This window comes from Leopardus geoffroyi, chromosome B4, assembly GCF_018350155.1.
Source record: "Leopardus geoffroyi isolate Oge1 chromosome B4, O.geoffroyi_Oge1_pat1.0, whole genome shotgun sequence".
Lineage (NCBI taxonomy): Eukaryota > Metazoa > Chordata > Mammalia > Carnivora > Felidae > Leopardus > Leopardus geoffroyi.
Genome location: NC_059341.1, coordinates 115,208,230 through 115,232,534, shown reverse-complemented (window position 1 = coordinate 115,232,534; position 24,305 = coordinate 115,208,230). Strand labels below are relative to the sequence as shown.

The window sequence follows — 24,305 nt, the reverse complement described above, 5'->3', positions numbered from 1 at the left end:
CTACATGCTGAACTTCAGAGATCATGTGATCCCATAGCCATCTTAGATGAACTAACAGTTTCCTTGACCTGTAGTGCATAGATTTTCAGTGGGTCTGAGGTTGGACTTTAGGGGATCAAGAAATCCCTTGAAATTAAATGCAGTCATTAGTCTAAATTTTTGTACGTAAATTTTTCTGAGACAACAACCCAAATCTTCCATCAGATTATCAAAAGAATCAAGATCCCAAAAGGTTAAGGAGCATCTGGCCTGGAAGGGAAGAAAACAGCCCTGGCTTCAAAAGACAGCCATCCAGAAGACTGTAACCCTGCCTGGAGCCCAGGTAGCACTTCAAACATGTTCCCCACTCTGGTGCTCCACCATCAATGTGTCTCCAGCTCCGAGTCTCTCTCTTCTTGCTCCTAAATTACTCTTTCCTTATATCTTCACTTTGAATTTCTGATAAGGGGCATTTGATCAACCCTGTAAATTCCCATTGTCTCTGGTGGGGGCAGAGCCTTCTTGCCAGGACACCTCAAAGCTTTTTGGCTGCCCATTGACTGCTTTTGGGTCAAGCACCAATCTAGCTCTAATCAGTTATGCCAGATTGAGGGGAAGTGTCACTGGGAACAGATCCTGGCCGCTGCTCTTGTTTACGAATCCTCCTGGGAGAGACTGTAGGTGAGGATGTTTCCTGAGAAGTTACATACAGATGGGATAATCCCCACTCTCGAGTATGGATGGATGGATTTAGGAAAATAAATTGGACTAAGCTACCCACTAACTTGCCAGATCCCTCTCAGGACAGGTTAGTCAGATAACTGGTCGTATGTAGAACTGTTACTTGCCTATTTAGAACGTGAAACTTTGGCCTTATTAGTCTTAGCTCAACCCAACTAACTGGTAATTGTGATTATGAAAAGCACAGACACTAGCACAAAGTATCTTTATTTCTGGGCCGCCATAAACTCTTATTTGTCCCAAGTCAGGTACCAGGAATCTAGAGACGAGTAAGACTTGCAACCTGTGCCTGTGGAGATCACGTAGGAATAGAAGTTATATTGTTTGATATAAATAGCTGAATCGACATGGCAATGGGCTGGGGGCCAGGAGGCCAGAGTTCTGGTGCCCAACTCTGCCACTTACTGGTTGCATAAGCTTGGCTCCATTATTTGAGGGCTCTGAACCATATTTATTTTAAAATGGGGAGAGTAAAACTCACTCTGCTTGGCTCTGTGGCTGTCAGAGGGACTAAATAAGATAATACATATGAAAATACTTTATTTTAAATTGCTAAAGCAAAACAAGGCTTTAAAAAATTACTGCTTTAGTTTTGGGTATTGTTGGCAGAACCGAACCATTCATTACTGGCGCCATGTTAGTTCCTATCATTAAATACATTCTTTGTCCTCTCAAGGTCTTTGTGAATAAGTTGAAAAGAAATCTGATCACGCTGGAAACATGTGTATTTTAGTGGTATGCATTTGGTTTCAAAGAACATCTGATAAAGGCTTTAAAAGTTTAAAAGTACAAACTGAATATTAAAAGCACCAGGTAAAAGTTAATGAAGCAAGGCCCATCACGTAAGAGAACCCATTTACTGAGGGTGAGACAGTGCCTCTGTCTTTTGCAAGAATTTTCTCTCAGAACTATGGTAGAAATTTCCAAAGGAATTGATTGGCATAGTGCCTAAAGTCTTATTAAAGCTACACAAGACTTTCAACCATGGACACCCAAAGTTTCAGACTGATTATGATTTTAAGTGATTTATCCATGGTGAGTAAAGTATATGACCAAAATTTCCTTTTCTGATTTCAGTCTGATAGGATGAGTCTATGAGTTGCTCACTCACATAGTAAAGTAATAAGGGCTTTCTTCTGAGGTCTTTTGATTCTCTGCATGTCTCTAGTACCGTCTGGACCATTAAAGGCTTGAATTGTTTATGTTCTTGAGTATTACTGAACTCTCTGTCTCCAGGTTCCCCAGTAGGAGTGTAAGATCCTTGGGAACAGGAACTGTGTTATATTCCTAAAAATGCCTATACTAATGTAATGAATATCACATTGAGAAAGCAAAAGCCATATCGAGCAGAACTCTGAAGAGGTGATAGTTATCTATTTTTGCCCTTTCTGAGTTCCAGAGTCTTATTGATAATAGTCAGGTATGGTTTGCTGGATCAGGTGTCTATATGTGTCTATATGTAGCACTTAAAATGGTTCCTTAGACTTGGCTTTCATGAAACCAACAAAAGGATATGTTAAAAATGACTAAGGCTGCCCACTGAAGTGAAGATCACATATAGTTTACTAATCATATTTAGAAGCAAGGAACTAAAAAATACCTATAGTGGTGTTCACCCCTTAAGTAAGAAATTGGCAGACATGTTCCACCACCATCGTGGTTTAAAAAGTTGGGCTCTAGAGTCAAGAAGGCTTGAGTTTGAATCTTAGGTCCACCACTAATTAGCTGTGACCTTGATCAACTTACTTAATTCTTCTAAGACTGTTTTGCCCTCAGCAAATGGGGATGATAATAATACGTCCTTGATAGGGGCTGTTGGGATGATTAGATGAGGTGATCTATGTTAAAGTACTCCGTGGATGGGGCGCCTGGGTGGCTCAGTCAGTTAAGCGTCCGACTTCGGCTCAGGTCATGATCTCACGGTCCGTGAGTTCGAGCCCCGCGTCAGGCTCTGTGCTGACCACTCAGAGCCTGGAGCCTGTTTCAGATTCTGTGTCTCCCTCTCTCTCTGCCCCTCCCCTGTTCATGCTCTGTCTCTCTCTGTCTCAAAAATAAATAAACGTTAAAAAAAAAATACTTTATAAAGTACTCCGTGGAGTGCCTGTTACATAAGGCATGACCAAGGCCTGGTAGCCATCCCCATTAGCCAAAAGCCAGAACTTTTGCACTGCTCCAGGCTGCAGCCCATTCCGTGTGCCTCTAACTATCCTTATCTCAAGGTCTTCTGCTCTTGCTTCTTGCTTTATGAGTCCCCACAAATTGTTCTTCTCTTTGTCTTTGAACCCTGGGAATGGCTGCATGATGAAGGTTCCTGCCCGTATTCTGAGAGTCAGGCCTGTCTCATCTAGTGGCTGTATGCAGGGTTAGTGTGAGTGTGCAAGCCATAGTGATTGGAGGAGGGCTTAAACCCCTGTAGGCCAAAAGGAGTCACTTTTCACTGGGGATGTAAACTGAAAACAGATTTCCCGTCATCTCAGGGCTCATGATGCATAGCACCATTAAATAGCCCAGCAGCAGAGGCTCTGGACATTATAGTTTAATCACTTCATGCCCAAAGCCATATGGCAGAAGGCAACTGGGTACTGAAAGTGCTCCATTAAACGACTGCCTTTTAATTTAACAATCATTAGCAGCACATAGATACTGACTTCAAGTATGGGCTTAGGGGTGAAATCTGGAATGCTCTTTGAAGCTCTTTACTTTGGAGGTAGACCTCTGTTTCAATTGACATCTTAGCGTGCTTTTGGCATTAAGGATCATTTACTTCATAAAAACAGTGGTTTCTTATTGGGCTAGTGTGCCAGTGCTGCAGCTGGATGTCAGAATCCCACTGTGGGCTCTGAGGTGAGTGCCAGATCTGGCTAGTTTGGCCAGGGAGGATGTTAAGAGAGGGAATGTGAGTCATCCTAGGTTAGCTTATAATGGAGTAAGACAGCTCTGCTGTGGGAAGAGCCTCGTCCCCAGGAACACGGTATCTTACCTACAGCTGCTGAACTAGAGGAATGTGGAACTCTCTTTTTATGAATTGGTGTGTGTTCTTTGCTGAGGTTCCAGACTTCTCCCAGTCTCCCTCAGCTTTCTTTCCAAGCACTGTTGGCACACTGAGGGCTTCTCAATTCAGGTCAAGGAATCACAGTTACATCTTGTCCACTAGGTTAGTGTTACAAATGTGTCAGCTAATCAGAACCCTCAAGCTTGGAGGGTTGATGATGGTCTCTGAGAATTTTAGCATAGTTTAAAATTTTAATACAGTTTGTAATGTTGCCAGATGGTTCCCAAATGGTCTCAATAAACTGAAAGTCCCTTGAGAGTGGGGACTGTCTGGCGGGTGTGTGTCTGCCCCATCTAGCCAATGTCTGACCCACAATACATGCCTTATGAATGAGGGAATGGACAGATGAAGCATCTGGAATGGGCTAAGGAAGGTACCATAGTTTACATTTGATGGAAGCAGCAGCATGGAAAGGAAGGAGATGGCTTGCTAGAAGGACAATAAATACCAACAAAGCCACATGGAAGGATTAAGGGAAGGTGAGAAGACAGTGAAGCCAACATAAGCATAAGAGTTTGGTAAAACAGAAACTCACAACTAAAGACTGAGAGACAAAGTTCCCTTCTACACAAAAAGTTAAGTCTATTCTTTGTATTAAAGAAGTTCTCTACCATCACCGACATTCCTTTCTCCAGTCAAAATGCTTTTGTCTCTGTTTCAAAATAGTCCCATCATTTCTATACTATATTTTAGCACATTTTTATCTTTTTGTGAAGTCAGTGGGCGAGAAAAATGTTCTTTCCAGAGAAAAGTACTCACCTTTCTTCATCAGTTCATTAAAAGCAGGATTTCCAAAGGGTCATATCCAGACCATCCCACAATAGATTGCCCTGGAAGCAGATGAAGGTGTAGGTGAATTCAGGCCCTGAGCCCCACAAGCTGTAAAGTTCCTATAAATATGCCACCACATTCTAATAAAGTCCCTGTGTTTTCCTAGGATTGAGGATAGCATATATTTCCTCTTTGCTTTCAGCAGCTTCTCTAAGAACAGAAGAGGAATTAAGCCTCAATACATTGATGGTGGCTACTGAAGATTTAGTTTCAAACCATCAGTTACTCCCAGGCCCACCTGACAAGTATTAAGTGAAGCCATCATGCAAAGTTATAATTAGAGATTGAAAATGCTGACCAGGAAGCTCACAGGGCCTTTCAAAATGCTCCCAGGAGCTTGCTCAATTTCAAAATGCTATTGGGAGAACACAATTAAAGTCAACAATTGGGGGCTGGCGGGGGGCCGGGGGGGGGGGGGAGCGGTGACTCTAAGAATTTCAGAGTGGGAGAAGGGAGGTAACCAGAAGTAATTTTTATTAGAAACTTGACTGCTCTCCCCCCCCACCCCCCGCATTCCCCCCAGCTTTCCTGTAAGACCATCAATGGAAACACTACAGCATCAGGGGAAAGACATCCAGATTCTTTCTCTATCAGACCTTTTAGGATGCAGAGTTAAGAAGCTGAATTCTACCCTGAGAAGGAGCAGAAGACTAGTACCCATATGGGAGCTGTTTCATGGTGTAAAGAATTGAAAAGCAGGCCCTAAGCACATGCCTAAATACATGTAGAAAATTTGCTACAACTTAATGAGGTGGTATGGTTTTCTTTTCTGTCACCCTGAATGAGAGGCCTGTGACTTTCAGCACAGTACGTCTCTAATGTAGCACAAATGCTTATAGAGGACAGACTGTGTGCTAGGAATCATAATGGTGTGGGGACACAAAGACTGGCCTTGCCCTCAAGGAATCACAATCTAATGGGAGGAGAAAGACAAGTAAACAGGAACAAAGACTGAGGTGGATGTAAGGTGATTGGGATCTGAGTAAACGGGCAGGTACAGGGAGGTAAAAAGAGATGTTTCTGTTTGTGTAGAAAGTGACTAGCTGTTTGGTGCATCCAAGATGGTGGTGCAGGTTAGGTCAGGAGCTCCTGATCTGGATGGTAAGGTTAAGCAGAGTGTCAGTATGTGAAGGTACTGGAAAAGAAAACCAGCTTCCCTTTAGTTCAGTGGCGCCCACAAGTGGTAATGACAAAAAGCCAGGAAAGCTTAAATAATTGACTTCTAACATGTACATTTCGCTGACAGAAGTGATGATGAACAATTTGGTCTGGTTAAGTAAGACATAGGACACCCCCCCCCCCCTCCCGCCCCAGCCACCACCACCACATTGCAATGCTGGAGCAGAGAAAAGCCAAAGCCAACATAAAGCTCTTGACTTTACACTCTGGAGTTTACAGTGAGGATCAATTGGCAACAAGATTTTCAAAAGGTTAGCTCTATGATAGCAACACCATCGAAATGAACCTGAAATAATACATGAGTCACGTGTAGCCCTTACCCTCCCTGCAAGAGACCTGTACATGCCTTGTCTCCTAATTCTTCATTCAGAGCACAGAGCCAGGATTAGGAGTGCTTTGTATAGACTGTGTTGGGAAGAATGGTGGCGCTCGATGGAGAAAGAGTGCAGCGATCAACTAATGATGTCTGCCAATGGTGTGAGAAGGAGTGGGAGGCAGCATATGAGCTATGGATTTGCCAGTCCTAGACTAGGGCAGATGCTCAGACAGCTGTCTGTGATGTAACTATAGCATATAAAGCTAAAACTCATTCAATTGTAACACTTCTGGCATGAGATAATAGTGGTTTTGGTGACATATGTAGAGAATTTTCAGTCTTTACGAATACTTTTTAACTATGACGGACACACTTTGGTAGATGTTAATAGTCTTGAGCTTAGACAGATATACTCCACTGCAGAACAGAGATGATTTATTTGTATTGTTCATATCCTGGAGTATGCATCTTTCAAGACTTTTATATTTCCTATCTCCTGGTTTGATACTCAACAAATGTCCTCCTTGTTGCTAATCTGATTTTTTGCTTCTGGAAAAGGAAGGATCCTGGTTAATAGAAACCAACACTATTGTTGTGGGAAAGCTATTTCTCCAGTGAGGACAACAATAGTATCTCTTCAATAATAAGTTCGCATTTGAGATTAAATGCCAGTTCATTTTAAGTGTAAATTGAAGAGGGAGTGATTGCTCTTGGGAGTTTGGTTAATTAAGTTTGTCAGTTTGGTTACCCCACCAGGGGACTCCCACCCGAAGAATACTTTCTCCCATAGAGCTCTAACTTCAACATTAATAGAGGTTAGCTGGCTTGCTTGTTGGTGATTGAAAGTTGATCAGTGTTCTCAACAGCTTTTGATAACAAAGCTGGTCACCACCACTCTTAATAGTAGATGACCCTATAGCTGGTGTCAAAGATGATTCAGTTACACTGATATTATATCTTTTTTGATAGCATATTTTTAGTTCATAAAGTTTTTGGGGTTAAAGATGTGATTGCAGGAAGAGTCAGGTTTGGGGCAAAGCCAAAATTTTGTTATTAGTAAATTTTCATAGCCCCTCAGAAGCATGTTTATTTATTTTTTTATTTTTAAATGTTCATTTATTTTTGAGAAAGAGAGAGAGCATGCACACATGTGCTCGCTCTAGTGGGGGAGGGACAGAGAGAGAGAGAAACACAGAATCTGAAGCAGGCTCCAGGCTCCTAGCTATCAGTACAGAGCCCGACGCGGGGCTCAAACCCACAAACTCTGAGATCATGACATGAGCCAAAGTCAGATGCTTAACCAACTGAACCACCTAGGCTCCCCTCAAAAACATTTTTTTTTTTTTATTATATGAAATTTATTGTCAAGTTGGTTTCCATACAACACCCAGTGCTCATCCCAAAAGGTGCCCTCCTCAATACCCATCACCCACCCTCTCATCCCTCCCACCCCCCATCAACCCTCAGTTTGTTCTCAGTTTTTAACAGTCTCCCATGCTTTGGCTCTCTCCCACTCTAACCTCTTTTTTTTTTTTTTCTTTTTTCCTCCCCCTCCCCCATGGGTTCCTGCCAAGTTTCTCAGGATCCACATAAGAGTGAAACCATATGGTATCTGTCTTTCTCTGTACGGCTTATTTCACTTAGCATCACACTCTCCAGTTCCATCCACGTTGCTACAAAAGGCCATATTTCATTTTTTCTCATTGCCACATAGTATTCCATTGTGTATATAAACCACAATTTCTTTATCCATTCATCAGTTGATGGACATTTAGGCTCTTTCCATAATTTGGCTATTGTTGAGAGTGCTGCTATGAACATTGGGGTACAAGTGCCCCTGTGCATCAGTACTCCTGTATCCCTTGGATAAATTCCTAGCAGTGCTATTGCTGGGTCATAGGGTAGGTCTATTTTTAATTTTCTGAGGAACCTCCACACTGTTTTCCAGAGCGGCTGCACCAATTTGCATTCCCACCAACAGTGCAAGGGGGTTCCCGTTTCTCCACATCCTCTCCAGCATCTATAGTCTCCTGATTTGTTCATTTTGGCCACTCTGACTGGCGTGAGGTGATACCTGAGTGTGGTTTTGATTTGTATTTCCCTGATAAGGAGCGACGCTGAACATCTTTTCATGTGCCTGTTGGCCATCCGGATGTCTTCTTTAGAGAAGTGTCTATTCATGTTTTCTGCCCATTTCTTCACTGGGTTATTTGTTTTTCGGGTGTGGAGTTTGGTGAGCTCTTTATAGATTTTGGATACTAGCCCTTTGTCCGATATGTCATTTGCAAATATCTTTTCCCATTCCGTTGGTTGCCTTTTAGTTTTGTTGGTTGTTTCCTTTGCTGTGCAGAAGCTTTTTATCTTCATAAGGTCCCAGTAATTCACTTTTGCTTTTAATTCCCTTGCCTTTGGGGATGTGTCGAGTAAGAGATTGCTACAGCTGAGGGCAGAGAGGTCTTTTCCTGCTTTCTCCTCTAAGGTTTTGATGGTTTCCTGTCTCACATTCAGGTCCTTTATCCATTTTGAGTTTATTTTTGTGAATGGTGTCAGAAAGTGGTCTAGTTTCAACCTTCTGCATGTTGCTGTCCAGTTCTCCCAGCACCATTTGTTAAAGAGGCTGTCTTTTTTTCCATTGGATGCTCTTTCCTGCTTTATCAAAGATGAGTTGGCCATACGTTTGTGGGTCTAGTTCTGGGGTTTCTATTCTATTCCATTGGTCTATGTGTCTGTTTTTGTGCCAAAAAACATTTTTGATGAGTAAACATTATTATTAATGTTAGAGATTAATTACCTTCTGTGTTTAGCAGCATAGTAAATAAAATGAAGCATAAGACAAATACTTCATATTCCAGAGTATATAATCTAGTTGGGTACAGAAAATATGAAAATAATAATAATAATACTAGGTAGTATATACTTTATTACAATATAATTAAATATGTTTGTTGGAGCTTTCAAGAGCCAATTGCTACATTTTCCAAAATTCTGTTCAGCTGGTTACTAAACATAGGCATTATTAAAAATTAACTTATATAAACTTCTAATAAGCTTATAGAAACTTACAGGAACTTTTCTAATAAAAGAAACTATCTTAAAAACAAAGGCAGTTAATAGTAAAACTCCTCACTTCCTAATCATTTTACCACATTTTACTATTTACTCTTGAAGTTATGTCCACTATATCTGTACCACTGTGCACCTATTACAACTGCGTTTAGTGACATCCTGTTGATGTCTCGAAATCAGCCATGGTGGGAGTATTTACTCCACTGAAATGGACAAAACCACACTCCCTCCCTCTACCCCCAGCCAGTTGCGAACATCTTCCTGTCCAGCACTGTATGTAAACATTGAATAGGAAGAGTAATACTATCACTAGTCACTGAAGGGTAACTGAGGTTAGGGAGCCAGGGAGGTAAACATTTTAAGTTGGCTTTGAAGCAAACTTATTTTTAGTGGGCCAGGACCACCCTTGGGGACATTTAGAACGAGGACACATCACAGAATGCCCACATGTCCCTTAACGCTTCCATACAGGTGAAATCAGGTTAACATGAATATTAAAAGCCTCTGTGAAGGTGGAACAAAGTAAATTTAAAAAGTAACAGGAAGCCTAGGGGCATGCGTATGGGTGTGTGAGTGTGAGGTACATAGAACAATCTTGCTCACTGTGGCTGAGAGGTCATAAGACGATTGAGTAACTAGGGTGATGGCCTGTGAGGAGCTAAAGGCCTTTCCGTGCTGAAGGCCCAGGGACAAGGTGTTCCTTTGATCTTGCTGTATAACTGTAAGAGAAAAAAGAAATTGAAATTTTAAAAATGGGAAAGGTAGGTTAATAGAGAGGGTGTATCTAGGTGGTTCCCAGAAGTGGAGGAGGGGCAGTCTTTGAACTAGCATGCAGATCATTGAACTTTTCTACCCCCAATCTTTGAAGACCTCTTAAAAGCCTCCTGGGAGAGAACGGGGACAGTTACAGACTTTTAACCAAAGGAATTTTTTCTTGATGTTAAAAAAGAAAAAAAAAAAAAGGCTTAAGAAAAATAAACAGAGAGCAACAATGGCAGAAATAAGGTGACAATGGCAAGCATTAAGGAGTTTGGGAAAGGAAAAGAAAAAAAAAGGAGAAAAGCTTAAACTTTTAATAAGTGGCCAAAGTGCAAAGTGTAGGCCGGTGTGAGGCATAGCCCTGAGAGGACCATCATGGATCATAAGAAGGGGGAGACAGAAGGAGAGGAGGACTCCTAGTACACAGACAAGATCCATTTGCCACTTGGGGCAGGAGCCGATGTCAAGTGAGGAGAGGCTGTCGATTGCACAAGATCCTCATCTGAAGGATACAGATACCATATTTCATTGATGCTGAAGTACCCATTTTCTTAAAATTCAACAACTTTGAGATCAGGATGCATCATACAGTCGATGGTATCAAAGTCACTATTGGTCAGTGACAGACATGATGATGGTTGTGGTGGAACATGTGGAAACTTGGCATAGATATTCATATCATGGCCCTGCATTGCTTAACAAATACATACCTGTATCAAATAAACGTAACATAACAGAAGATGAAGCTCTCTAATAAGTAAACATGGCGTTGAGCTTTGTTGGTGTTTTTTTTTTTTCCCTCCATGACTCGTTAAATAATGGTATGTCTTATGATCAGTGGTACCTTATATTCAGTGAAGGACCGGTTAATTCATCCAAATTAACTGTTTGTAAATTTGGGTTCCATTTACACACAGTTCAGTCTTTTCACTGAGCACTTCTATTGAACATGAAATGTGTGAGTTAGATTGATCAAAATGATCACCCAGAAGTCACTATTCTGTGTTCTTAATTGGCCAACCATTTACTAAATTCGGTTGTTCATTTACCATGATGCGTGTCCAAACAGGGACTGTTTTGGCTTGGTACTATTGGATCCTGAAGGTTATAATTACATGTAGATAGGTGAGTTTAAGGGCTTTTTTCTTAGCATCAAAGAATGAAGCCACCCTCTCATCTGCCTTCTTCGTGGCAGTGAATTGCTAGTCACTACATCAGACCAGTGGCCTCCTCCAACATAGGCGGCTAAGAGAAATCACCTGCATTTGGTACCCTCTCCTAAATGGCTCGTCAAGCACAGTGAATGGTATGCATAAAGGTCATCAGAAAGTGAACACTGCGTTTGGGAGATTTGGGACCATCACTTGGAGTGAATTGGGTTTGTGTGGGAGAAGAGTTACAGGTAAAGATGGTGGGTTAGACTACAACTGTGTATGGGGACAGATGGGGACAGGTCAAAATCAATGCACACAGGGCACACTGACATTCACATACAAATCAGCACACAGAGCATCTTTTGTTAAGCAGAATAAGCAGGCTAATGAGGGAATAGGAAGCTGCCAATGATGCAAAATTCTTGGCAACCTTTGTCAAAAATGAGGGCTTCTATTCCAGGTACAAAGTTGGAGGGCACAATCCATTTCACAGCTGGTGGCCTGTTTTATTTTTCAGACAAGATTGGAGAGAGGAGGTGGGAAACCTATCCCCGGATGGCACAGCTGAGACAGAGGTAGGAAGAAGGGGATCCGGCTCATTTATTTCCCTTTCATTAGGCCCCCGAAAAAAATAAAGACTGAGGATTTAATTGCACTGTTTGCTTCTATCTCTAGAAAAGCTGAATTAGTAATTGCATTAACTTGTTACTAAGCTTTGCTCTTATGGGGTAATATAATTCTAACTACTGCTTCCTAATTATAGGGTTTTCATTATTCTGCAAATCCCATTCAGCATGTGTTCCATTTTCACTTTTATGAAGTGCTTCGTGGGAAAATGGGGGCTGTGTCTTTGAAGGACCCAAGCTGAGCTGAAGCTGTGTCTTGCCCAAAGCCATTACCTCCTGTGAAAAGCAGGGCGCCACAGTGATTTTTATCCTCCTTTGATAAATAATGCTGTTGGCAAAGACCATATGCTCTGTCACATGCTGGAGTTTGGTGGCACGGCACAACAGAGGGTAATCACATCAAGTCAGTGATGGTTTTATTGGGTGGTGGTAATGGCAGAAGTAATGATAGTCATTAAAATCCTGCTGCAAATGGCCTTGGGCCTTCAGACCACAGTTAACTCAGGATATGTCAAGGACAGTTCACTCCCAAAAGCTGTCTTGAAGGGATTGCCCATTATTCCTATTGTTTCCAAGGAGAGCTTTGCGTTTGAGAATTACAGATCCAGCAGAAGGCAGAGGTGGACCTTGGATCTTCACCGTCTCTTGCATCTACACTATGATGTTTTTGATACTTCCAGAAGATCTCCCTTAGGGGGGAATCAACATGGAAACATACAAAATGGACTTCATTCGTGGAAAGGTAGTAGGAAATGTCCTTGAGGTATTCCACTCCAGTTCAACAAATACAAATTTTATTATAGCTGGATGCATAAAGCAGCACTAAAAGCTATGAGGGATTTGGAGAATAGAATGGTTACTTTTTTTTTTTTTAATGTTTATTCATTCTATGAGTATGAGAGAGAGAGAGAGAGACAGAGAGAGACAGAGAGAGAGAGGAAGAGGCAGAGAGAAAGGGATACACAGAATGTGAAGCAGGCTCCAGGCTCTGAGCTGTCAGCACAGAGCCCGACATGGGAGGAACGGTGAGATCATGACCTGAGTCAAAACCAACACTTAACTGACTGAGCCACCCTGGCACCCCCTAGAATGGTTACTGTTCTATGGGAACAACTCTCTGGGGAAGCAGGTCTCTATTCACAAGGAACTCTATAATGCAAGGCAGGCTATGATATTATGTATGTGTTATAATATGTGTTATAAGAGAATTGGACTGGTGAGCAGGATGTAAATTTGTTCAGACTACAATGATTTGAGAAGACCTACCTGGGGTATAGAGGAGAAAGATGTGAGTTAAATTTTTCTGCAAATTCCACAAAGGTGACCTTGAACAAAGAATTTAATCTCTCATCTGTCAGTTTCATCATCTTTAAAAGGGGAGGAGCCATCTGAAAGATTATTGATAGGGTAAAGAACACTCAATACATCTCATTGAAAATCTGAGATTTTAACGAAGCCCTGAATTCTCGGTAGGACTGGACAGGCAGAAAAAAGAGGAAAAGAAATTCCAGGTGGAGGGGACTGCATGAATAAGGGCCTCGTAACAGGAAAATGCTTTTCTGGTTGGAGCATAAAGTTTGTGTTGATGTTTGTGTCTGTGTCTGTGCATGCACGCGTACACACACAGGGGCTATATGTAAATGAGGATAACCTCCAGTCATCCTCTTCACTTAAAACAAAAACAGCCCCCTTAAAATATTGAGAAACCCCAATACAGAAGCAAGTTTTTTCTTAGGTTACATCTGCAGAGATATTTGCACAAAGAAGGAGAAATAGAAATTTTTAGATTTCTTGACTCATAGAGTCATGCTTGAATAATGACTCAGGGGCAAATTGAAAATTTATAGCTGCTACCTTAACTATGGGATGATACCGTTTATAGTAGATAGCCTGAGTGCTGAAAAACACATCTTTCTAGTCTCTGGTTCTAACTGGCAGAATTCTACCTGTAGGAGCACAAACACTTGTAAAAGACCATAGGAAAACAGTAAGATTTAGCATAAAAATTAGACTAAATAGAATTTAATTAATAATATTACCTTACACTTACTTAGTGCTTTATACTTTACATAGTACTTTCTTAACTACCTGATTTTAGGCTCACCACTAACCGGAAGAGGAGCATTTCTGATATTACTCTGTTCATTTTCCAGATGTGGAAACTGTGAGAAGTAAATGAGATGATTCATTTTCAGAAATACCAAATTAAAAGTTGTGCTGTCTAGTATGAACAGCTTTTCGAACTCCCCCCCCCCCTCCCCCCCGCAATGGAGTCCCAAACCCTTAGACAATTGACTTCCTGGCTCTTCTCCCTCCTCTCCCCCCTCCATTTCAGGGGCTTATTTTTTTTCCGGCTTTGCAATGAGCATGCGCCAAAGAGCTGAAGTCTGCGTCACATCAAGGAATGTACATTTGCTCCAATCAGACTACTTTTGGCCTTACGTGGGCACAGGCGACTTCGGGGTAAGGCGGTAACCTCTGTAGTACTCAGCCAATGAGGAATCAGGGGCGGGGCTTCACGCTAGGAGATAACCTGCGGGTGGTAACTGCTGAGTAGGCCTGTCCAGCAGACACCTGCTCTTGCAAGAAGTTGGGTTAAAGCCTCACTTTACTGCACTGTGCTCCGAGTCTCTGGGTCCCTCCTTTGATTGGGTTGGCGGGCTTATTTCCAACAGAAATCGAGGTTCCAAGAGGTTATGTGACTTGCTGTAGATTTTACATCTGACTGGTACTAGAATTGGAACTTAAAGAGTCCAAAGACTCTTGTTCCAGAGTTCTTTCTAGCACATGCGTTGTCTTAAGAGGATACAGTCAGTCCACTACTCTTACTTGTTTGTTTACTTATTTATTAATTTTGAGGGAAACAGGCCCAAAGAGTTGAAGTGATGCATTCAGGAATCACATGGTTGATGGCCCTGCTGGACCTCAAACTCGAATTTCTTAATTTCTTGCCCAGTTTCCTTTTCATAACGCAATGCCGCTAGGGTCACAGGTGTCTGTGTCTGTGCCTGTGTGTGCACGCGCCCGCACGTGCAGGGGCTATATGTAAATGAGGATAATCTCCCTTCATCCTCTTCACTTAAAACAAAAAAAGCCCCCTTAAAATATCGAGAAATCCCAAGCCAGAGGCAAGTTTTTTCTTAGGTTACATCTGCAGAGATATTTGCACAAAGAAGGAGAAATAGACCTCAAACTCAAATTTCTTGTTACCCAGTTTTCTTTTAATAACACAATGCTGCTAGGGTCACAGGTTCAAACTAAAAGAGTTGCAGAATTTTTTCTCATGGTATTGACCCCATAGGATAATGTTGCTGGAAATGTCACATGGTAAAATTCCTATAGGTAATTTCAAGGAAAATAAACTAGAACTAAAATGTATGACACACTATGCATTGAACTCTTTAATTACTTGACATGAATCAACTTTAAATTCTCCCAAGTACCCTCCGAGGTCACTGTGGTTATTTTCATTTTATCATTGGGAAAACTGAGGTACAGAGGGGTTAAGTAGTGTGGCCAGGGACACACAACTAGAAAATGACAGGCTAGGATGCAGATCCCAGATTCCGGTAAGGCCCTGGAACCTGACCTGTGGGCACTCAGTTATATACCAATATTTGTATATAATAGCCAGAATATACCAATATTTGGATTTCAAAACTGAAATGAAGTCACAGCTTAGGAAACCCTTTTAACAAACTGAGTAAATTAATAATGCAAAAGCAGTATAGAGCAAACGTTCAGAACAATTAAGCATACAAAAAATGTTAATTATATATCATTTTATCTAGTCACTTGCTGAGTACATCTACTACTTGGTTCTTAAACGCACAGCAGGTTTGGAAATTATATGCCACTTCATTTCTTTAAATAGTCGATGCATTGCATTTTTGTTCATTCAGATCAGCATTTCTGTTATTAGTCTGAACCTGAGTAGTCCCTCCTATCTTTAGAACACTACTCCAGGGTTCAGTGGAGAGAGCAAAGGGAAGCACTAGTGAGCACTGTCTTTAGAGTCAGACAGGCATCCGACCATGTTATCTTCTGTCCTTAGGACGGATCAGATCTCAGCCACTGTCTGTGGATTCTATAGCCAGCACAAACACTCAGGAATTCCTCTGGGCTCTGCATGTTCAGGGGCAGAAGAGGTGTAGCTTCCCCTTGTGAGAAGATTGTACTCATCAGCTGACAATCAGCACAGTGGAGGAACACAGACCCCTGAGGCTCCTAAGCACTGCATTTCCACATGAGGCACCACCCAGGACCCCTCTCTGCATGTGCAAGAGTAAGCTCTTGTGGAGAGTTGATATTACTCTAGAATCCTTGGGGGAATGCAGATAGAAAGCCAGCTAGAATTACAAGAAAAGGCACCCTCACTTTTTATTCCTTTTTGTCTCCTTATTTCCATAAATGCAAATTCTGCCAACAACCTCAGTGGTTTAGTGGTGGTTCCTGAATTACAGGAAAACTAAAAGCCATTTGTTTTGCTTCTTACTTATAAGAAGCAATAAACAATTTGAGGGGTGTCAACACATTCCAGCCACATTTGTCTTCTCCCAAGTAAATAAAAATGGGTAATAATAAGAAGTTATTGCTTATTTAGTCCTTGGGATGTGGCAGGCACTATAGACCCATGATCTCACTTAGTCCTTACAGCAACAGGCATTGGATGTCACTACCTTGTCAAGTACAACCATGACGATCAACATGACATAGCTATTTGAACTTAAAACTGAGGTCCCCCCTCCCCCGCACCTGGGCGGCTCAGTCGGTTGAGCATCTGACTTCAGCTCATGTCATGATCTCAGGGTTCGTGAGTTTGAGCTGCACATCAGGCTCACTGTCAGTGCAGAGCCCGCTTTGGATCTTCTGTCCCCCCACCTCTCTCTGCCCCTCCCTGCTCGCACTCTTTCTCTTTCAAAAATGAATAAACACTAAAAAACAAAAAAACCCTGAGACCCCTCCCCCACCATACCAATATGACTTAGTTATTCACTCTGTGAAATATTTGCCAGGGGAAGGTAAGAGTATAAACCAATAAATAACTTCTCTGTTTGCTTTGGGAAATTCCTGCAGATCAACTTATCTGAGATAACAGTCCGCTCACCCTGAGCAAATTTCTTGTTCTCCTTAAAGCACAGTTACCCATCAAGACTTGCGCTTTAAGACCCTCACCTAGCTGTAGTCATGAATCCTAACCTATAATGTCAGGGTCTTAGCCCAATTGTAGGCAATTCCCTCCTTGAAAGACTCACCTGAAGTCGCTTGAATTCAGACCCCCAAACTCTATAAATATCCTCTCCCAACCTCCCTTTCCTGAGATGCTAAGGCTTTGTCAAGGTGATGTCTCCTGCATTCAATTATCCGATAATATTTTGGGGAGTTCACTGATTCTTATTTTACAAATGAACAGGAGAAGCCTGGAGAATTTCAGTCATCTGTCCTGGTTTATCCATTTAAAGGGTTCCTATCTAAGACTATTTGACACCATCCCTTGTTCCTGATTGCTGTTACTCTGCCTTTCAGTTGAAGTAAAAATTCAGTTTTTGGTTTTTTTTTCAGTTTTCCTTCTGAACCTATTTTACTTTCTAAGATTTAGAAAAATTCAAGCCAGGGCACCTGGGTGGCTCAGTCGGTGAAGCAAACATCCAACTTCAGCTCAGGTCATAATCTTGCAGTTCTGAGTTTGAGCCCCATGTGGGGTTCTGGGCTGACAGCACAGAGCCTGGAGCCTGTTTCAGATTCTGTGTCCCCCTCCCTCGTTGCCCCTCTCCTCCCACACTCTGTCTCTCCGTCTCTCCCCAAAATAAATAAACATTAAAAAAAGAAAAGAAAAATTCAAGCGATGGTCTATAGTCCTGTGAAAGGTAGTTACTGTGTGACCTTATATGTTTAATCAGCCATAGAAATTTAACAATGTATTTCAAAACAAACTGCAGCAAAAGTGGCCCACCAAAATCCTCTAAGAGAAGGATGTCAGTCAAACAAGAGCCAAGAGAGCCAGACATATAATCGGTGTGACTTATAAACTGTTAGTAAATTATTCAGCTGGCCTATTTGATTCCTAGGGTTCCCATAACAAATTACCACAAAGTTGGTGGCTTAAAGCAACAGAAATGTCTTCTCTCACAGATCTGAAGGCTGCAAGCCCAAAATCAAGGTGTCGTAGGGCCATGCTCCCCCTGCAGATTCTGAGGGACAATCTGCTCCATGCCTGTTTTCTAGCTTGTGGTGCCTCCTGGCAACCCTTGGCGTTCCTTGTCTGGGGCTTTGTAACCCCAATCTCTGCCCTCTTTTTCACACAACTTCCCCTCTATGTCTGTGTGTCTTCTCCTTTTCTGTCTCTTATAAGGACACTTCTCATTAAATGTAAGTCCCACCCAAATCCAGAATGATCTCATCTAGAGACCCTTAATATCTGCCTAGACCCATTTTCCAAATAAGGTCACATTCGGAGGTTCCAAGTGGACATATCTTTCAGGGACCACAATTCAACCCATTATCCCTTCAATGCTCACATGCTCTCTCTCTCTCTCAAAATAAATAAACATTTAAAAAATAATGTAAACAATAATGTAAAAATAGCTCATTTTAAAAAGATGCTGTCTTTAAAAAAATCTACATTAAAGCACTATGGGGGATTGCGGTGATGATACGATGTTTGATGATAGGATGCATATATGGAATTTGTAAAACCTTATTCATAACATTGATTGATGTAGATACAATAGCTTTATGAGCAGATCAGACTTCAGAGATGTATCACATGCTTATTTAGAGCCTTTGATGTTCCAGGCACTGGGGAGGGACCTGAATGATAAAGGTCTGGCTCTTACCTTCGCCAGTCTGAAAAACAGGGAAAGGGAGAAGGAGGATGGTGGGATAGTAACTTGGTGGCCGACCCCACCTTCAAGTCATCAATGAAAGGGCATATTAAGGCTCAAAATAGGGGCGCCTGGGTGGCTCAGTCGGTTGAGCGTCCGACTTCAGCTCAGGTCACGATCTCGCAGTCCGTGAGTTCGAGCCCCGCGTCGGGCTCTGGGCTGATGGCTCAGAGCCTGGAGCTTGTTTCCGATTCTGTGTCTCGCTCTCTCTCTGCCCCTCCCCCGTTCATGCTCTGTCTCTCTCTGTCTCAAAAATAAACGTTAAAAAATTTTATTTAAAAAAAGCTCAAAATACATGATTCCTATAGATGCTAGCAAAATTATTTGTGAAAGCACTACTGTATTTTCTTCCCTTATTTGCCCCCACATTGATACCATACCGGAGTAATTTCTGAACTACAGAGTTTAGTCAACCAGAATTTTTCATACTTTTCGGGCCCTGTTGGAATACATTTTACATTGTAATCCATTATATGTATCACTGAAATAAGTTTCAGAAAGCAATATTTGCTCCTAGGACCATGAAGCATTCTCATATTTTCTATCCCATTGTATTTCGTTAGTGATCTAAATTCAAATCTCACACGCTAATGGATAACCAGTTTCTTGAATAGCATTACTTGCTCCTCGCCACATCCACCCCAGCACATATTAACAAGAGTTCATAACAAGTAGCATTCCTACATTTTGAACAGTAAATATTTAGACACAGTCTCATTCATATGACTTGGGTAGGAACAATACTTCTGGGGACTTTAAAGACACAGTTCAATAGTTGGGAAAACTACATGAGATGATTTTACATTTCTTGTGTATTGTTAAAACATGTTTTGTTTCTGAATATATAAAAGCCTTTAAAACATGAACAAACCGCTACATCTGTTCCTTTTCCTCCTTAGGCCGATTTTTCAACAGCCATGGGGTAGCTTTAGCTTGCTCGTGTCTTTGGGTGGCCACGGCCCTGACTCTTGCTACCTCTAATGATCTTATAATGCTCAAGCTCTCCTCTGGTTTAATCACTCAGTCCATGGCTCTATGCCAAATTCTCAGAGGAGAGACTCTGGTTGGTTCAACTTGGGTGGCTGTTCATGTCTCATGTGTCAGCAGGGACCTGATTATGTGGGATCATGTGAAATGCTGGGGGCCCTTCCATAGGTCTCTAAGAATGTAGATAGTAGTCAGGGTCTCAGCAAAAGTAGATAACACACTGAGACTGGGGAAATTGAAGATGTTAATAAAAAGGTGATTCATAAAGGTCTAGGCAGGATATAAGAACACCATGAGAAATTACCAGGGTGAGTAGTGCAGTATCCTTGGGTTAGCAATCATGAGGCGCCATTGCCACTCCTAGCCCCAAAGGGCCAGCAGGAGAGAGCAATGACCAGAACTTGGGGGAAGAGAGCTGGGTAGAGAGGCCTGCTCCACAGCAGTGTGGCCTTTGGTTGAGGGACACAGCCAGGCCACAGTGACTCCACAGGGAGAGCACCAAGGGCACAAATACATCACTCTCTTTCCTCCAATTTCCTGCTGGTTCTCCCTGCCCCTATAGTGCAACGTGATTGGAAGGAAGCTAGAGGGCAAGGCGGAGCATCTTGCCGTGGGTCAGGATCTAGAAGCAGAGGAAAGGCGAGGTGGGGATCCGGAAGAACAAATGCAAAGTATCTCGAAACCTGGGAAGTGTGGACAAGGAGGGAATGATTGGCATCTCAAATGCAGGGGGACATCCGGAAAGCTTTCTAGAGGTAGGAGTATTTTGGGTTTCATATACTGCCACTAAAGATGGAGAGACCCCTGGGGCGCCTGGGTGGCGCAGTCGTTTAAGCGTCCGACTTCAGCCAGGTCACGATCTCACGGTCCGTGAGTTCGAGCCCCGCGTCGGGCTCTGGGCTGATGGCTCAGAGCCTGGAGCCTGTTTCCGATTCTGTGTCTCCCTCTCTCTCTGCCCCTCCCCCGTTCATGCTCTGTCTCTCTCTGTCCCAAAAATAAATAAACGTTGAAAAAAAAAATTAAAAAAAAAAAAAAAAGATGGAGAGACCCCTACATGGCAGGCACTATTCTAAACACATTGTCTGCTTTCACTTATTGCATACCAAAATAGGCCTCTGAGGTGGATATTATTATCACCCTTATTTTGAGGGGGGTGGGGGTGGAGGTCCTTTTTACCGAAGTCTAACATACACACAGAAAAGTGCAGATATAAGGGACAGCTCAATAATTGTCACAAAAGCAACCACTCAGGTCACCAATCCCCACATAAGGAGACAGAACACGACCAGCCCCTCTAGAAGTCCCTTTTCAGTCCCCACCACCCTCGGTGGTGACCACAATCCACTGACGATTTTTGCCTGTTTTTGAATTTTACATATTGTCAACATACCGCACTGATTCTCTTGTATGACTTCTTCGCCCAATGCTATGTGTGCAGCAACAGCATTCCTTTTTAAAAAAATTTGTGGTAAAATATACATAACAAAAATCATGACTTTAACCATTTTTTAGCTTTATTGAGGTATACTTGACAAAGGTTGTATATATTTAAGGTTACAACTTGATATGTTGATTACATATACATTGTGAAATAGTTACTACAGTCAAGCTAATTAACATATCCACCGCCTCACAGAGTAGCCATTTTCTTTTTTCATTTTAACTATTTTTAAATGTACAATTCAGCGACATTGAGTACATTCACAATGTTGTGCAACCATCACCGGTAACCATCTCCGTAACTGTTTCATCATCCCCAACAAAGACTCTCTGCACGTTAAACAAAAACTCCCTATTCTCTCCTCCCTCTAGCCCCTGCTAAGCCCCCATCTACTTTCTGTCTCTATGAATTTTCTTATTCTAGTCGCCTCATATAATGGGAATCATATAATATTGGTCCTTTTGCGTCTGGGTTTTTTCACTTAGCGTGATGTTTTCCAGGTTCAAACTTCCATCTTCATTTTATAGGTGAGGAAACTGAGGTACAGAATCATGAAGAAAGCAAGTCATGAGCCCAGGATATGAAGGCAAGCAGTCTGGCTTCAGAGCCTGAGTACTTAAGTACTTCAGTGGGCTGTTCATCAATGGGTCTTCTAGTTTCAAAGTCAGTGATAAGTATTTAAGTCATGGGACAGTTGGATGTCTCTGATTCTCTGATTCTACCCACGTAGAGGGAAATGACTTGAAATTCACATTCTCTCTCCTGTGTTGCAAAAGTGTGAGCTTCCCTTTATCTTCCGTGTCTCATTAAAAGGGTAGACCTGGGGCGCCTGGGTGGCTTGGTCGGTTAAGCCTCCGACTTCAGCTCAGGTCATAATCTCGCGGTCCGTGAGTTCGAGCCCCATGTCGGGCTCTGTGCTGACAGCTCGGAGCCTGGAGCCTGTTTCAGATTCTGTGTCTCTCTCTCTCTCTGCCCCTCCCCTATTCATGCTCTGTCTCTCTCTGTCTCAAAAATAAATAAACGTTAAAAAAAATTAAAAAAATAAATAAATAAAAGGGCAGACTTTTCCTCCTGATTGCAGACTTTTACCTGACTGTTTCTACAGTCCCTACCATTTGTGAATTTCTATGATTTCTCTGCTGCCTTCCCTGAGACTGGTTTCCCACTCCAGAGCCTCCGTGTGGTTGTCTCAGCGCCCTGTTGGGTGGAACTCATCCTCCCACTACTCATGATTCTGTTCAGTTTGCTCAAATTATCAGCTGGGTGGAGAGCCTGCTGTTGACATAGGAACTGGGACAATCCCCTTTGAAGCCAAAGATGCCAGCCTGGCTACTGTTAGGAACAGGGGAGCCTGGTTGGCAGGCACCAATCTGTCTCATCCAAAGTGAATTCAGGGTCCAACAGAGCCTGGGTCCAAGCTCCTCCCTGCCCTCAAGCAGTAAAACCACAGAGAACTCATGCATATTTACAAAAAGACCGCATATGGCCTGTGTTTTCCTGGCCAAACTCCCTGAATTTCCACATCTCAGAATGTTGGGTGCCAAGAAAAGGCAGGTAGCCACAGCTATGTTGGATGGCATGACTCAGCGGCTACAGAGCTCTCCAGCAAAGAGATGCTGTCCTTTGAATGCAGGAATGACGCGGCAATACCAAATCATAAGCGAATTTTTTAATTTTTAAGAATTTTTAAACATTTATTTTTGAAAGGCAGAGAGAGAGAAAGAGCACAAGCAGGGCGAGAGCAGAGAGAGAGGGAGATACAGAATCCAAAGCAGGCTGCAGGCTCTGAGCTGTCCGCACAGAGCCCGACGCAGGGCTCGACCCCATGAGCCCTGACCTGAGCCAAAGTCGGATGCTTAACTGACTGAGCCACCCAGGTGCCACATGAATTTTTTAATTTGGGAATTTTTAACTATAAGGCCCCCTATGTGCCTATCACCCAGTGGGGGAAAAATCAATTTCTACCAACAGATTTTCTTTGTGCAATATAAAGAATTGTATTACCTTTCCGGTCCCTTTTGTCAACAAGGACAAGAGACAATCTGACCAAAATGCTGGCTCTTCCTTCTGTTTGATCGTTAATATTACAGTGTGTTGAAGGTCAGTCCTTGCTATCTGTGCTCTTTTTCTGTGTAATCTCATCCAGGTAACAGGGCTTTAAGTGCCATTTGTTGTGAGAAATTGCTTGGTTGTGAGTAACAAACTCAACTATCTGAAGCAAAATGAGAATTTATTAATTCACATTGTTGTGAAGTTAGTTTCAGGAATGACAGAGTCAGGGTCTTCAATGCCGCATCAGAGTGTGGCCTCTATCCCTTGTCACTTGACTCTGTTTTCTGCTGTCATTCAGCTCACTCATTCAGGCTATGGCCCCAAGGTGGTGTAAAAACAAACAAAAGTTCTGACAGCTCTAAGCTTACATTGTACCAGCTTAGCAATCATGCCAGAAAGAGAACTCTTTGCTCCTGATTGCTCCATCAAAAGTTCTTTGGCTAATTCTTATTGCATTGACCTAATTCATTTGAGCATTTCTTAAGAATCACTGTGGCCATATGGATGGCATATGCTGACTGTCCAGGCATGAGATCCCTGCTGGCTACTTGACCAGAAGAGTGTTTGGGATTTTGATTAATAGCCACATCAAGATTACTAGCCAAGAAGGAGAAATATTTCCCCCAAAGAAAATCAAGATGCTTTTATGCTAGATAGCACCATGCCATCTACATGTTGATAACTCCCAAATTTGTTTCTCCCCATCCCAAAGTTCAATCCTAAACTCCAGGTGCATATACCCAACAGCCTCCTTGACACATCTCATCAGCCTCTCAAACTTGACCTATCCATCCAAGTACTAACCAGGCCCGACCCTGCTTAGCTTCTGAGATCAGATGAGATCGGGTGCATTCAGGATGGTATGGCTGTAGACTCAAACTTTACCTATCCAAAGTGTATCTCTCAGTTCAGAGCACCCTGCCCTCACCCTGTCTCTACCCTGTACTCCTTTTGGTTACAAGCAATAAGAACTGGCACTGGCTAACTTAGGCAGAGAAGGCTTTAGGATCCAATGTATTGATAAGATGCTGGAGTCCTGGGCTTGGGAAGTAGGAAGCCCAACAACTGCCTTCCAGAGGAAAACTTTGTTAGGAGCCACCTGTGCAGGAACTGAATTGTGTTCTTCTCCTCAAGATTCATATTCTAGAGGTGGAATATCTAATTGGATTACCTCTTGGCTTGACTGTCACCTATATGAAAGAGGTGTTCCCTAACAAGAAATGGGGGTGTAGTTAAGA

At 42.3% G+C, this 24,305-nt stretch overlaps 1 long non-coding RNA gene across 2 annotated transcripts in view; it reads left to right on the top strand.

The window, feature by feature from the left end:
- Positions 1–213: 213 nt before the first annotated feature.
- The window catches only part of LOC123590401, a 103,114-nt gene continuing 79,022 nt past the window's right edge, over positions 214–24,305 (top strand). Inside the window, exons 1-3 of one of the 2 annotated variants that reach the window (XR_006708744.1) lie at positions 214–322; positions 11,119–11,229; positions 11,595–11,652. This is a non-coding gene — a long non-coding RNA (uncharacterized LOC123590401). Of the gene's footprint in view, positions 323–11,012; positions 11,230–11,594; positions 11,653–24,305 lie in introns of those variants that run through there. The other variant, XR_006708743.1, reaches the window with a different exon arrangement.